Genomic DNA, 16170 nt, shown 5'->3' with positions numbered 1-16170 from the left:
ACGGATGCAAAACCCTCTCCGGACCTCCCCCTATTACACCCTGCTTATATGTCGTGAAATTATCAAGTTTACGTAGCAAGTGCAATCGAAATCTGAATTGACTGCTATGTTGGAAACTTCGTTCGTCTTCCTATAGCCTATCGGTCAGACGTCTAAATATGGGTGTAATGACCAAATATGGAAATTGTAGTGAACATGACGTCATCAGTAGTAATACTATATTTGGCCGTGTAGGCCATATAAGGAAACGGATAATTGAGATAACATCACGCGTGATCTAACATGGCGGTTGTTTCTATTTTAAGAGTTTTTAGTAAGGCTTTGTTATTTCAACGAATATGCAATATTTTGATAACATTATACTCATATGAGGCGTGAATCATATATATTATTACAGATTAGCACTTTTGATTTTGCTCAGTTAAGTTGAACAGAACCGCTTCATAGCTCTGACAACACAATATATAAATGTAGGCAGGTACGTAAATGCAAGAGTTACACATTTTAGCCAATCAGAGGACAGTATTTCCGTGTAACGGCTTAATCCAGCGACAGTTCGAAGAGTAAATATACAGTGCATTTTTCATAAGAATACGAAGTTGTAGAAGGACACTCATTTTTAACTAAGAATACGATTAGAACTCATGACTTTTGAGTGAACTTGAGTCCGTGGTAATGGATTTTATTTGCAGTTTTCTTAGTATTACTGGTAGATGACGTATGTCTCGTTTTATGAATATCTGAGCTCATTAACTGAATCATTTTACCGGAAGTTGCGTGAAGAATGCATGACCTACAGTCTAGTGGCACTGGAAATAAACAGGGTGCATTTTCAAGAAGAATACGACGTTGTAATAAGATCACATGTTCTACCAAGGAAATGAATTATATTTTCAAGCCATTCAAGTGAATTTGAGTCCAAAGTAATGCATAATAAAGACAGTCCGTCCGGTATATGATTCAATTTAGTACCATCTTCTGTCACTAGAGCGGCGTATAGGTGAAAACGGCATTTATGAATATCTTGAGCTCATAACTGAAGTAATACCAATAGCTTGCGGCTAACCCCTTAGCTAAAAAAAACCCACTTGTATATGCTATAAAGACCAGAAGTGCATTTATCTATATGGACAAAACCTTGAAGAAACAAGTAGTTATAAAATGTATTTATTTTTATTTTTTAGGAGTTTAGATAGACTTTCGGTAAAAAGCAATAAATTATATAAAAATATATGAATAAATAGATTGATAGATAAATCAATCAATAAACATTAGGCATGTTGTACAATGAACTACGACTCATTTGAAATCATGTCGGCTCATCAAGTACATTTAGGCAAGTTTTAAGACACCACGGACAACATCCATCCCCAATTGAGATAGAGTTGGGGTGAGAAAATGTGTTGCCTATGCCCATATTTTTTGCACGATTTCTCACCCCGGGTGAGAAATCGTGTCTGGGTGAGAAATCGTGCCGTAACAGACGTGGCACAGATCCCAAACTCCATGTTTGTAACGTATCAGCACGGACTTAGATAACAATATAATTCCGTGGTATCGGTACACATACATGTATCTGTGCCACGCCCCTGTGCGTAATATTAAATAATCGAGAGAGTTAGAAAAAAAACTAAAACCTCAAATGACCCGTCACGACATTTAAAAACAAGACGCAGAACTCACGATCGCACCAACGTCAGTATATGTACTTTGGCGCCACACGCGATACCCGACAGCATCTACTTAAAGTACACGGCTCGCTTTAAGGACTTCCAGCCCTTCGTAATACACATGTTTTTCTTGTCGTATTTTCGTGTCGTCATTTGCACGTGCTAACAGTATGGTTCACAAGCTCGGGGTCGCTACGGCTTTTGTTGTCGAGCGAGTTACGCTCTGTCAGATAAATCATTTCACAAATGCGATTACAATAACTCTGTGAAAAGAGTGGTTAACACACCGTGCATGTGTTAATTCACATAATCTCCAATAGACATCTATCCAATATACATGTAAACCACTCTTTAAAGATTCACAATTTGTATTTGTAATGAACAATAATGTACGATCACCTTATGTTATGCACTGTATTATACAAATATTGTTAAATTTATAAGCAGTAAAGCTTCAGGTAATCCTGTTTCAATTTTATTTTTAAACTCAGCTTTCACCTACATTAATTACATTGTATATTGATAAGGTAATAGTAAAGGAATCACTCTAAAGCCGGTAGATTGCACATAGCTAAATGGCACTCTTTTCTTTAAGGAACATTTCTTACCAAAACTGAATAAAATACAAGTTGTGGACACCAATACAGTTGTAAAAGTAGTAAACCATGGCCAGTGGTAATATCCATTGAAAAGGTCAATGCTTGAGTTACAACCACACAGGCAAACATATTATTTCTGGCTTGTATACAAACAGATTGTATGGGATGTAAACAAAGTACATAGAGACAATACACAATTCTTTTTTTTTTGTTGTTGTTTCATTAGCACCATGGAAATATATATATATATATATATACCGCATGAAAACTTTAACTCGATCATATAACCGAACAGAATTGCTCAACATGCACTCGGCAAGTATTTGAAAATAAAACTAGAATATCAAAACAATTTCACACTGCAAATTGATACATCATTCGAATATCATTGTAATAAATCAAGAAAAGCGATGAAAATTCAATTGACATATTTGACATGAATAGTAGAACTGAATAGGCATTAAAATTCAACTGTCAGAGGTATGGTGAATCAATGAATCTGAATACAATTCAACAATTTTGATCAATAAATTCAAGGCACATGATCATGAGTTGAATCAATAATTTGGAATACAATTCAATCAACATTGAATAAGACATGAAAGGAAAATTAGCATCTTAAACACATCTTTTAAGAATGTCAATGGATAGTACCAGCTACATTTGATACAAAGCATGGAATCTAACATTTCACACTCTTTGGGGGATTTTGCAAACATTTTTCCCGGGCACAAGAATTCAGAGCCTGGTGTTTCAGTCACAAAGCGTTCTGTGCAGGTTCTCCTCGAAACTGAACTAAATATTTGAGCGACTCACCAGAACCTCTCTGTGCAAGCACGCGTTTGATTTAGTATGCATTATCAGAGGTTTCTGAGGAGGTGAAGGAGTCTGAACTGACAAAACAAGAGTCACAGAATCGTTTTGGCTTCTGAATTAAACGTCGCGGACGAGATGGTGGCAGAATTTCCTGATCTGACGAAGACTTCCCAGGTGTAATGGCTGAATGCTCAGAGATGATAGTGTCAGGAGAGCCCGAGGAGGAAGAATGAACATCATGGGAACCAGCTGAGGACAATACCTCATTAGCAGACACTGGGTGATCCTCTGTTTGGAAGAACTGATCTACCTTAACATTAGACACTATGCGAAAGCAGTTGTTTGGGGTTGGTGCACGAACGTGAGCAGGTTTAAGTCTGTCAATATGTACTGGCTTGTGATAAACCTTCCCAGAGAGAGGCTCAGAAAGCACAACAAGATGCGACGATATCACTTCCTTAACGTCCATAACATGTTCTGCAGCTTATGTCCCACACCTGTTGGCTATTTCTGTAGGTATACATAATCCCCTGCCTGGAGTGTCACAGGGTTGTTTGAATGTTCTTTTCCTTTTAACATGTCTGCCTGTGAATGAGCAATAGTCTCAGACATTTGTGTACGAATGAATTCAAGGCGTTTCTGTAGGTCGAGGACGTACGCAGACATACCAGAAGGTACTGTGGCGAGATAAGTTGATATATGCGACAATGGAAAGGCTGGGCGTTGGCCAAACAAGACTTCGAAAGGTGAGTATCCCGTCATCCGACGGAGTAAGTCTCTCGGCTAAGACACGGTGGGTACGCTCACAGGCTCCCAAGCATTTATGAACAAAGCTTGGAGTAAATTTCTGCTGGATTTGGAGTGAGCGACAAGTTTCATGGGTTGCTTTCGCAATAAATTCAGAACCATTGTCCAACACCAAAGTATCACAGACACCAAATGTTGTCACTAACTGGTAGACAGCCATTCCTACTGTCAATGCGTCTGAATTAACATATTTAGAAAACATGCCAACCGTTGTAAACAAGTATGTGTTTCCTGAAGAACCTGCTGGAAGAGGTCCGTACAAGTCGATCTCCCAAACCTGGAATGGACGAGAAGGGATTGGATATGCACTGATAGTGCTCTTCACCTTGGTTTTGGTGATTTTCCTACGCTGACATCCTGGGCATGACTTGCCATAATCATTTACGATAACAGACACATGCGTTGGGAATAATAGTGCTCGCGAAGCCGATCCAGCGTATCTCGGGGGTGGGGGTGGGGGTAATGGTTTCAAATCACCTACAGGGGTCTCTGTCTAGACAAAAGGAGTGTCACTATGACGATATAAATTGTTCTTTTTGTATCTGGTGGTGCTATGTCACGTGTTCGATGTTTGGTATGGCATTTACGACGGTGAGTATGGGTTGGGTCCTTCTCAGAATCTGCATCATATTCAGAGTAAAGTGTATCAAAACATCCTGTCCGAGGAACACACGATATCCGGTTGATCTCCATCTCTGACTCAGTATCCGAAATGTGAACAAGAGATGCTAGATTGTGACCAGTTGGAAGTTTCACTGCGGTAGCATGTTCATCCACGACATATGAGAAATTAAGGTCATCAACAGCAGGACTGGATTCCATAGTTCCAAATGGAGAATGTGGGTGACAACGCGATAGCGCGTCAGGGACAACCATTTCGGCTGCGAGCTTGTGCTGAATTTCCACATCGATTTGCTGCAAGATAGCCAGCCATCGTTCGTATATGGCCCCCTTCAGCTGTTTCTGAAAAAGCGGCTGCAATGCTTGATGGTCACATTCAACGACAAAGTGGCGGACACGGACATACGATGCAAAATCAAGCACGCTATATACCATCCCTAATAACTCTAGTTTTGTCGGACCGTAACTCTGCTGGTACTTCTGTAATCCTTTAGAGCCAAAGCGAATGATGCGTACATCGTTCTCCGACGATAACTGGTATACCATGTATCCTACGCCCTTACTGGAGGTATCAACAGCCAATCGAAATTCGCAGTCATAGTTTGGAAATGACAAAGCTGTGGAAGTCACTTAAGAGTTTTTCTAAGTCTGAAAAGCGAGTTCATGAGTGTCTGCCCAACGGAATCTAACACCTGTCTTCATCAACTGACCTAACGCACGACGGAGCTCCTTCTGATTCTTTGGGGTTGGATAGTCGCTCGCAACAGCAAGACGATCAGGCGGAGGTCGGATACCATCGCGAGAGATCTCATGTCTAAGGAAAGCACATTTTTCACGAGCAAAAGCACATTTCTTTGGTCCTAACTTTATCCCTGCAGAACGAAGACATGCAAATACTTCATCTAAATCCCTCAAATGTTGTTCAAAGGTGTTGGTACAAATTAAAATGTCATCTAAGTAACAAAGTACAGATCGAAATGTTAGTCTTTTTGTAACCTTATCCATTAAAAGCTGGAAGCTATTCGGAGCTGTACTAAGCCCCCAATAGGTAGACTAAGAAACTTGTATGAACCTAAGCATGTATTAAATGCTGTATACTTGGTTGACTCTTGGGATATGCCCATCTGGAAGAATCCTGACTTCATATCAATGGAGGTTATGAAATTTGGAGTCTGAGTGAGTTCCTGCAGATTGGGGATGGTGTATCTAAATGGCTGTGTCTGAGAATTAAAATAGCGGAAGTCGCACCAAAATAGGTATGCTGATAAATGGAAATCGCGCTCCGATTGAGGAGATTTACAATCAGGTTTCTTTTGTTTAGACACCAAAACAATAGGACTAGTCACCGGCAACGTTTCATCTACAGGAATAATGATACCCTGACTCAATAAATTGTCTAACTGAGTTCGTAAAACCTCTTTCTTGTCAGGCGACACTCGATAGGGTTGCTGGTGCTTAAATACGAAACCCGGTTTCAAATGGATGACATGCTCAACAACATCTGTAAAACCAAGTGAAGGATTATCATCCGTAACAAACACATCTCTGTTGGTATATAGACAGGTCTATAAAGACTGACATTGGGTAGGTGACACATTAGGTACATTCAAGTCAAAGTTAGACAAAAATCTTTGGTAACATTCTGAGTGTCATTCAACTTACTATCCATGTTTTGGTCAGTAGAACTCTCAACATCAACCTTGAATTATCTACAGGTACAACAATATGACTACTGTCCTTTGTCACAAAATCTGCCAACACTCAGTGTCTCGGTGCAAAACAACAGAGTCATTATTTGGATTCAAAACTTTAACAGGAATTGTACGAGAGCCATGCACAGTTACGACCCATCTAGCAACACATAGACTCTTTTTAGTAGCCTGCTTACTGACAATAAAAAACGTCATGAACACCCATCATCACCCCTTTAGAAGGCTGGCCATGCATGATACATTCAGAATCGGGCTCTATGCGGATCTCATGTTTGCTTTTCACCTTCATCTTACCCTTTGAAAAGGCCATTTTCATGGTGTCAAAATTCAATACAATCTTGTGTCTATAAATAAACTCTGTTCCAAAAATGAATGGGTTTGATGTTTGTGGTAAGATATATACAGTAAAAGTACAATGCCCATTCTCAGTACAAGCTTTGAAGCTAGCTGTTCCAACAACATTTATATGGCTGGAATCTGCAATTTTAATGGAGGATTTTGAAGAGTTATTGCTGGGGGATTTACGTGAATGGGTTAATTGAGCATTGAACTGGTATTTTTATGGTATTTATAATTTGTTTGCTTGCAAAGCTGTGTCATTCAAATAGATCATAAATACCATACAAAAACAGTTCAATACTTATATTTACGTTTTCTCTGCCTCTTATGTTCTTATGTTTAACTTATGATTTATATTTAAAATTAAAAATGCCCGCCTTATCGACAGTCCACACAATTTCGTTCAATAGTTTGAACAGCGTATTGTCGCGTGCTGATTGGCAAACAAAGTAGTACTTTGAAATTTAAACAAACACTTCAATTTTATTCCACAATTTAGTATCAATACAATTGCGTATGATATGTCTATAGGGTGGTTTAAGTTTATCAATAGAACTCTGCGCTGAAAATTAGATTTAAAATTGTTTCGATTTTTCCCCGGAACAAATTTCGCGCATGGACAAAATACAGTGAACACCGTAAATCCGACCTTGCCCTCCACGAGGGATTTTTTTTTGGAAGTTAATTCGAACTTTTCTCTTTGCTCATTTTGTGAAAAATCCAGGCGTGAATTTATTTGTTGATTGTATGGGAACCTGACAACAGTCAGTAGATTCTATAACAGCGTCGTTATTTGACATGTCGTCAGAAACTGAGGAACCGTGGATGCGAGACGCGTGAAACTGATAGCGTTTGAAGTGAGTGATCTTGCGACGGAGCACAGGTTCGTTACAAATGTCTGAAATGTTTATGTGTGCTGTGACTCATATCAGTAGGTCTGTAACATATGTGTCAGTAGGTCTATAGAATATGTGTATTTCAGACATTTGTAACGAACCCCTGTTGATCAGTGCAGTGTAACAGACGATATTTCTGATAAATTGCATGAGGGTTAAAATTGTTTCCATTGCCGGCATTGGTGATTTCAAACGATGTGCATTTTGTACGATATTGCAGACCTTGGTCTTGTTTTCGTTGTAATAAAAGTGTTTTTTATTTTATTTTTTATTTTGCACATAAATTTACAATGAGATTGTCAAATCTCACAATGCCCGGCGATATTTCAGCAGCCGTCATGTTTATTTATATTGGATATTGTAGTTCCAGTCAGTGTTGTATTAATACGCAAAGAATTGTGTCTCGTGATGCATGGTATCTAAAGTCCCATCAACGACACAGCTTTCAAAGAGGCTATATAGTGACAATGCCATGCAAATGTAAATATTGATTTATATACATGTAGTGATTCAGACATGACATTTATGGAACAACCTGTATCAAGCAGACCAGAAACTTTATAATTTTCGGCAAAAGTTACCGGTAAATACATGAACTTTGGTTTTTGGCAAACATTGGAACTTGCACTAGTGTCACTACTATCGTCTGATTTGGTGGCATCTGTACATGCATTGTCCCATTCATGCCGTCGGAGCTAAGTGAATGAAACCATACCTGTAATGGGCCAGATAAATGCATATGGAACGCGGCAATTTTGCGAGCCGGCGTTGGGTCCAGATAAAGCCCATTAAAAGTAATAAAACTGTGAAATTCTCACCATCCTCGTGGGAATAACTGGAAAATTTTCTGACTGAAACCTTGTCTGTGGACATAGCAGGGGTAACTATCTCAGCCGTCTGATCATGGGAAGACTGAGGTTGTCTGTCAGCTGGACGATCGTAATTCCCGCCTATTTCCGATGAATCTATACAAGACTTGGTACACGTATCCTCAGTGTTACGCCTGGGGGTATAAGTCAAGTAAGTATGAAGGAGCACTAGGCTGTGTAAGTGTGGGGCTTCCCGTAAAGTCAACATTGGTAATATAATACCCTAACTACTGGGAAGATCCAGGGGCCTGGTTCTGCTTTGTATCATGGAAAACCACGTGGCCGTGCTCAGCACGATTCAGTTACAGAATGTTATTGCATAAGTTCATGTATTAGTCGTAAAAATAAATGTCTCGCATACACAGTGTACCCTTACAACAGCTCAAAGACATGTGTGAACGGTTCTTAAGATTCTCCATAAATATGTAGCAATCAGACAAATTAAACATAGTATTTTCAGCGGCATGCATCCATTTTATTGTTTTTTTCTGGAAGACTAACATACAAGGCAAATTATTACATAATATCCGGATTTGTGGAGATAGTAATTTTAGAAAATGGCTGTACAAAATATCCGGAATTTTATATTGTCAAATGTACAGTTTTCAGACAACTTATTTAATTAAATCACGTTATTTGATTTATCAATATTTTCAACTATTTATGCATTTTCGATGTTTGTTTAAACAGGAATGCAACATAAGGTAGCAAACATCCGTAAGTCTCCGTATTACAGTACGTTAGCATATACCCACAAGTCTCTATATTATTGAAGGAGGGTCACAGTAAGTTGGTATATCTCTTTTATTCTCCTTGTCCCAGTAAGGTAGTATACCTTCCCAAGTACAGTGTCCATGTATTACGACATGCAGTGGGATATTTCCCCGGACATACAGAGGTTAGTAAGGTTTACATGCATAAGTAACACTCATCCCTATGTGTCCGTGTCAACGCATGTAAAAAACTTCAATGTCACCGTAAGGTAACCTATACAGGTACGTCCATAAGTCTCCATATCGCTCTGAGCTGACATATACATATAATAGAAATAGATTTATCAACGTCTAGGTGTTGACAGACAAGTAAATGTCTTGCGTGGGAGTTATGTCCCTTTGACAAGACTTGACTACACTGTTAGTTCGCCAACTATTTTTATAAGCTTTACTGTAATTTAAGTCAGGTTGACACGGGTACAACTTTTACGGAGAGTTGACATTTTTATTGCATCAACAAATGTCAGTATATATCGGCATTTAAACGACTGGTCCCTATTGAACCGAAAAAGTCTGTTTCAGTTTTTACCATATATGGTCATCATTCTCGATACTCAGTGCAGAGCGCGAACGTGAGCGTAAACCCTTGAATATCGAGGATGATAGGGTCATGGGATTTATTTGATTAAAATCAAACTTAATTCCGTTCTTCATATCTGTGTGTGTAACTATAATATAACTAATAATCAGATACATATGAGAAACATTATTTATTAAAAAAAAGAACAGCGACCATATTACCAAGAATAATACTTCTGTTTTGTTTACATTTAAGTACGTTTATAAAAACGTGTTATCTTGTACTTTAAAACAACCTTGTATGACTCATGGTATGACCAATCTATCAAATGCACGCGATAGTGAACTCTACATTTTGCGCGAAAAGTAAAGGAATTATAAATTATTTTGAGGTATTAATTAGACTGTCGAAATCAACATGTTCCTCTCTCGATAATATCTTCTCTACAGAAAGAAATGTTTATCTTGAATTTCGAAGATGAGTCGTATCAGGAAGTCTGCTTTCATTTATAATAGAAATAAAATAACCAGATATATTGAAATTTTGAAAAATAATTTTATGCTAACAAGACTTTTTTAAACGTATGTGGGTGCGGCCATCGTTCGATCTAGAAGGAATGCCATTCATAACATTCTGATCCGTCTTGACACAGGCTTTCGACGTATTACAATTTTGGGAACCCTACTCTACGCAAACATAACTAAGAGAAATATCTGTGTTAAAAATATAAATATTTGTTTGTCACAGAGGTTAAATAGCTTATGAACGTATATGGGTACAAGATTGTCCGGAATTTACAAAATTTCTAATTATAAAAGTCAAATAACGACACTAATGTGTGTAAAGTAGGGTTTAGCTAAAGGTCTAGTTTATTGAATTATCCGGATAGAAGAATATTCGGTTCGAAAAGTGCATATATTCAAATATACAAATCTGAAACCATGTTTAACCGGACACAATTACCCATTTCCGGTTTACTGAAATATATGCTGTCAGTTAAAATAGTAATCCTCATGAACATTAACGGCAATTTATGACAAAAGGACGTTTATTCGAACGAAACAAATTGAATAGTAATGAAAAATAATATGTGAATTAGGCCGTACTTACACTGATAATGATCACCCTTGTCAAACGCCTGTGTTATTAACTACAAAACAAGGTCCGGTTTTATTACCTAACTGACAAAAACCGCATTGGTTTATAGTGGTTAAGTAGACGGAATATATAGGCAGACATTCTTAGATCACAATCTACAAACATACATACGTGTATACACACTGTGTCGTTGTAACTGCCAATAATTTGTCGAAATAAGTACACCATTGTACTTACATATGTACATGTACTTATCAAATATAAGATTGTGCAATAACAACTTTAAATCACCCATTGAGGCAGATCGCTGGAGAGGTATACCTCGACAAAAAAAAATATGTCTAAAATGTAAAAATTGATATGGAAAGTGAAACGTGTTATTTGTTTGAAAGTAAAAATATTCATGAAACAAATACTTTTAATTTTAAACAAATATAAAAAAATGAATAAAAATGGACAGATTATTGTATAAACTTTAGTGGCGGATCAAAGGGAGGGAGTGGGTGCCAGCGCACTTCACATTCCCCTGCCTTTGACTTAAAAACAATAGTGTATATGTACATATGTCAATATCTACTACATTTATAGGTTGACACATCAAAGCTCCGTTTGGTGTGCACCTCAATGTTTTATAACCGTATACAGTTAAAACGCCGATATAGTAAAGGGACTGTTTTTGTCAATCTTATTACATATTTACCTCCTTAGAGAAAACTGGAAACAAACAAAGCTCGAAAAGTTAATCTTATGCGTGATATATATTATATTGTTGATTTTGTTATTTTCTTGTTATTTGTAAAACCATATGGGGCGTTGTACGGTTTATTTTCATTTAAAGGCGTTTTCATGTTTACAAGGTTACTGTAAATTTTGTCATTTCACAGGATAATAAATATTTTTGTGCGGTCTTATAAGTGCCGCAAGACAATTATGTCAGACGAGACAATTTATATTTTTCTCAAGCATGAATCGCTATATCTATAAGGAAAATAATCATCGACGAAAACAAAGTTTTGCAATTGGAGAATACAGTTAGCTTCCGGAATCATCATCATTTTTGTTCGGCCAATTTTTTTCTTCTGGATCACGATTTGGGTAGCGTATATAGGAGCAGACATTGCATTATCGTATGAATGACCACATGTAATGGCGGCCGACCAGACACTTCTGTCGCTAGTCTTATTTGGTTCTGGTATAATCTGGACTTAGAGACATATAACCTTGTTTGTTTACTTCGGTAGTTTACCTGTAGCGAGGTAAACATCACGATACATACACGTTCCTGTGCATCAGTGCAAGTACGGTGTACATGATGATTTTTCTATTTATAAATCGTGATGGGAAACCCCATTACTGCCTACACGTTGGGAATATTCTCGGCCCTGCAGGGTCGCCGGATGAATTTTTTGGGATGGTTGGTNAATGGTATCAATACGTGATTTTTAAAGAAAATTCTCAGGGTGGGAGGGTTTCCTGAAGCCGAAAAAACCCCTCTGGATCCGCCACTGCAGGGGTATATGCCGATGCTGTATGGGGCTATGTACTAATGTATGTTAATTGTACATTATATACAGTAATAGTTTACGTCAATCATGATTGTTGATAACTAACACGTCTCGCACCCAGTGGTAACGAAGTCATTATAAGCGTCCAGTCAGTAGCAAAAAGGGTTCCGAACAGTCACTCCTTCCTGAAATGTATCCCGTAATGCAAAGCGACAGGAACGAGGATATCATCAACTTGCGCTGCAACCCACTACATGTATATGAATATTACCAGCAGAAATGCATTTCATTCGAGTATGCAAGCAAAAACTCTCGTGACGTACCACATGGAGCCCCAGCGGGCTTCATGCAATATGGATGTAACCGATTTGCGTTCATACCGGCATGGAAATTTAAAAAACCGCCGTTCAATCCATATATATGTACATGTATCAAAACGTTCTGGAATCTTCTTTCCTTTTTAAATTAAACGTTATTTATTTATAAACACATGTTAGTTGTCTGCATTGCCTTTCAACCAACAAGACAACCTTCTTATAATAATATAACAGATCTCAAATCTCGTTTCGAAACAGTAAATATTTTTACAATTCTTAACCATAGCTGTTTTTACTTTTCAAGATGGCGTTTGTTTTTTACCATTACGTTCGTTTGATGTCATTTCCTTTTACGTTTTTTAGCTACTTTTTATTGGCCCTAATGATCTCTTATGTGTTGATTGGGCCGTTCAGAATCCAATTCTAATAATAATAATAATATATTTATAACTACTCTATGAAACCAACTGACATATTTATATTAATCACTCTTAATAGCCCGGACGTAAGTTAATTTGAGATGTTTCAACAGAAAAGTAATGAAGTCATGAACGGGACACCGCGTGCAACTACTTAATTTGGGTTCCGAGCAATAGGCGTTGTACATAAAATTGATTTTTATTGCTTATTATGAAACTTGATTCAGCTCGTTTCTGCATATCAATGTCCGCAGGTCCCTCTACAGACCGGAAGTTTCGGATGATTGATTGGACATGCGGGTTATTTGTCACCCCCGCAAGGAGGAGAAGAACGTGACGTCACATCCGCGACACCCGAGGGGACGGCGACTATCACGATTAAGAATTTTCGTACCTTTATCAAATACATGTATATATATACGATGCACATTCATATACCGATTGGTGCAAAGTAAATGCTAACGATATTTAGATATAAGATGACGACAAAGGAGTATCATGCTTCCAAATACATAAGTAAATAATAGAAAATGAAATAAAACCAGAATATCTTTTCTTTTTTCTTACTTTTATAGTTTTAAATTAACATCCATGGAATATCAGATATTAAAATTTCGCGAAGGGTGCATGCCACCATTCACGTTAAAAGATCTGTGTTATAGTTTCTAAATTACTATTATCTTCTATTGTTTTCAACAGAATATGATTTTCTTCATTTTCCCCAAAACGGAACAAGGGTAANCTTCATGTCACAGTAAGATAGCATACATCCTTAAGTCTTCATGTCACAGTAAGATAGCATACATCCTTAAGTCTTCGTGTCACAGTAAGATAGCATACATCCTTAAGTCTTTGTGTCACAGTAAGGTAACATTCATCCTTAAGTCTTTGTGTCACAGTAGGGTTAAATTCATCCTTAACTCTTACATTAGTATATCACAGTAAGGTAGCATACATCCTTAAGTCTCCATGTCACAGTAAGATAGCAAACATCCTCAAGTATCCATGTCACAGTGATGTTACATACGCCTTTAAGTCTCCATGTAGCCGTAATGTAACATTCATTTTTAAGTCTCCATGTCACCGTAAAGTAACATTCATCTTTAAGTCTCCATGTCACCGTAATGTAACATACATAATGTACATCATTAAGTCTCCATGTCACAGTAAGGTGGCATTCATCCTTAAGTCTCCATGTCACCGTAATGTAACATGCATCCTTCAGTCTCCATGTCACCGTAAGGTGGCATTCATTGTACATCCTTAAGTCTCAATGTCACAGTAAGATAGCATACATACTTAAGTCTTCGTGTCACCGTAATGTAACATGCATCCTTAAGTCTCCATGTCACAGTAAGGTAGCATACATCCCCAAAACTCTATGTTACAGTTAGGTACATACATCCTTAAGTCTTTATGTCAAAGTGAGGTAGCATACAACATTCAGTCTCCATGTCATAGAAAGGTAGCACACATCCTTTAGTCTCCATGTCGCAGTGATGTAACATACACCCTTAAGTCCCCATGTCACAATATGGTTGCATACATCATTGAGTCTCTGTGTTACAGTAAGTTAGCATACACCAATACGTTTCTATGTTATTGAAGGAAGGATACACCCTTAAGTCTTTATTTCACATGTCACAGTAGTTTGACATATCTCCTTAAGTCTCCATGTCACAGTAAAGAAGCATACATCCTTAAGTCTTCATGTCACAGTAAGATAGCATACATCCTTAAGTCTTCATGTCACAGTAAGATAGCATACATCCTTAAGTCTTTGTGTCACAGTAAGGTAACATTCATCCTTAAGTCTTTGTGTCACAGTAGGGTTAAATTCATCCTTAACTCTTACATTAGTATANGCGACTATCACGATTAAGAATTTTCGTACCTTTATCAAATACATGTATATATATACGATGCACATTCATATACCGATTGGTGCAAAGTAAATGCTAACGATATTTAGATATAAGATGACGACAAAGGAGTATCATGCTTACAAATACATAAGTAAATAATAGAAAATGAAATAAAACCAGAATATCTTTTCTTTTTTCTTACTTTTATAGTTTTAAATTAACATCCATGGAATATCAGATATTAAAATTTCGCGAAGGGTGCATGCCACCATTCACGTTAAAAGATCTGTGTTATAGTTTCTAAATTACTATTATCTTCTATTGTTTTCAACAGAATATGATTTTCTTCATTTTCCCCAAAACGGAACAAGGGTAAATATGCCCTGCCAATGCTTTGCAAACATATTCCTAGCATATTATGTACATAATGACTCATACTTCCGGTTCTCGATACGTACATTACTAAGTACTTCTGTTTTCTTATAATAAACTATTCCAATAAAGTTTAAAATCAATTTAAGTGTCATTGTCACCGTAAGGTAGCATACATCATTTAGTCTCCATGTCACAGTGAGATAGCATACATCCTTAAGTCTCCATGTCATAGAAAGGTAGCACATATCCTTTAGTCTCCATGTCACAGTGATGTAACATATACAACCTTAAATCTCCATGTCACCGTAATGTAACATACATCAGTAAGTCTCCATGTCACAGTAAGGTACCATGCATTGTACACCATTAAGTCTCCATGTAACCGTAATGTAACATACATAATGTACATCATTAAGTCTCCATGTCACAGTAAGGTACCATGCATTGCACATCCTTAAGTCTCCATGTCACCGTAAAGTAACATTCATCTTTAAGTCTCCATGTCACCGTAATGTAACATACATAATGTACATCATTAAGTCTCCATGTCACAGTAAGGTACCATGCATTGTACATCCTTAAGTCTCCATGTCACAGTAAGGTAGCATACAACATTAAGTCTGCATGTCACAATAATGTATCATACATCCTTAAGTATCCATGTCACAATATGGTTACATACATCATTGAGTCTCTGTGTTACAGTAAGTTAGCATACACCAATAAGTTTCTATATTATTGAAGGAAGGATACACCCTTAAGTCTTTATGTCACAGTAAGTTGACATATATCCGTAAGTCTCCATGTCACAGTAAGGAAGCATACATCCTTAAGTCTTCGTGTCACAGTAAGATAGCATACATCCATAAGTCTTCGTGTCACAGTAAGGTAACATTCATCCTTAAGTCTTCGTGTCACAGTAAGGTAACATACATCCTTAAGTCTTCGTGTCACAGTAAGGTAACATAC

This window comes from Mizuhopecten yessoensis, unplaced genomic scaffold (assembly GCF_002113885.1).
Source record: "Mizuhopecten yessoensis strain PY_sf001 unplaced genomic scaffold, ASM211388v2 scaffold9967, whole genome shotgun sequence".
NCBI lineage: Eukaryota > Metazoa > Mollusca > Bivalvia > Pectinida > Pectinidae > Mizuhopecten > Mizuhopecten yessoensis.
This window is presented reverse-complemented; position numbering follows the sequence as displayed.